Source organism: Lepidothrix coronata, unplaced genomic scaffold (genome assembly GCF_001604755.1).
Source record: "Lepidothrix coronata isolate B3197 unplaced genomic scaffold, Lepidothrix_coronata-1.0 Scaffold459, whole genome shotgun sequence".
Taxonomy (NCBI): domain Eukaryota; kingdom Metazoa; phylum Chordata; class Aves; order Passeriformes; family Pipridae; genus Lepidothrix; species Lepidothrix coronata.
The window spans coordinates 1-1,127 of record NW_016690639.1 but is presented as its reverse complement, the minus strand read 5'-3'; the positions used below and the strand labels follow the sequence as shown (position 1 = coordinate 1,127).

General features: G+C 72.0%; 1 long non-coding RNA gene across 1 annotated transcript; it reads left to right on the top strand.

The window, feature by feature from the left end:
* Positions 1 to 31: 31 nt before the first annotated feature.
* On the top strand, positions 32 to 649 carry LOC108510057. The gene is made up of 3 exons (XR_001878735.1): positions 32 to 155; positions 345 to 420; positions 530 to 649. It is a non-coding gene; the product is annotated as an uncharacterized LOC108510057 (long non-coding RNA).
* Positions 650 to 1,127: the final 478 nt, after the last annotated feature.

The window sequence follows — 1,127 nt, the reverse complement described above, 5'->3', positions numbered from 1 at the left end:
CTGGGCTGTGCCCGCTGTGGGGTCCGCAGGGGGGGAAGGAGCACCTGATGCGCGCCCACTTCGGGCTGCCCAGCGTGGAGAAGGAGGAGGAGGAGGGGCGGCCGCCCATCAGCGTCCGCTTCGAGATCCCCTATTTCACCGTCTCGGGCATCCAGGTACCGCCGGGGGGGGCAAGGGGGGCCCGGGGGGGCTCTTCGGGTGCCCGGGGTGGGTGTCCGGGTACCTGGGGGGAGGGGGGGTTCAGGGTGCTCGGGGGGGCTCTTTGGGTGCCCGGGGAGGGGGGGTCGGGGGTCGGGGTGCCCGAGGGGTGTGGGGGGGTCATTCCCCACCTGCCCCCCCCCCAGGTGCGGTACATGAAGATCATCGAGAAGAGCGGGTACCAGGCGCTGCCCTGGGTGCGGTACATCACCCAGAGCGGGGGTGAGTCGGGGAGACCCCTGGGACCCCCCCCCAGCCCGGGAGCCCGGAATTCCCCCGGGACCCCCAGCCCGGGAGCCCCCTCCTCACCTCCTCTCTCCGTCTCTTGCAGATTACCAGCTCCGCACCAGCTAAGGGGGGACCCCCAGAGACCCCCTGGGACCCCCAGGGACCCCCCCCTTCCCGATCCCCCACCCTTTGCCCACCCTCCTCCTCCTCCTCCTCCTCTGCCCCAATAAAGATGGAGCTGAGACCACCGGCCCCGCTGCTCTCTTTGGGGGTCGGGGAGCGCTCAGTGTGTCTGGGGGGAGCGGGAACAGCGGTAGGGGGGTCTCGGGGTGCGATGGGGGCGGGAATCGGGGGGTTTGGGGGTGCGCGGGGATGTGGTGGGACCCACCCGCGCCTTTGGGTGGGAGCGTTGCCCCTTTAAGAGCGGGAAGGGGCGGGGCCTGCCTGCCGGGCAGGGGGCGGGACGTCCCTTGTCACGTGACTAAGGGGGCGGAAGTGGCGTCGGTCACGTGGGCGGCGATGGCGGCGCCGGAGCTTCGCGTGAACGCGGCGTTCGCGGAGCGGTACCGGCGGTACCGGCGGAGGGAGGAGCTGCAGCGGCGTGAGGGACCGGGAATACACCGGGAATACACCGGGGATACACCGGGAATGGGGCTGGGGGCGGGAACGGGAGCGGTACCGGCGGAGGGAGGAGCTGCAGC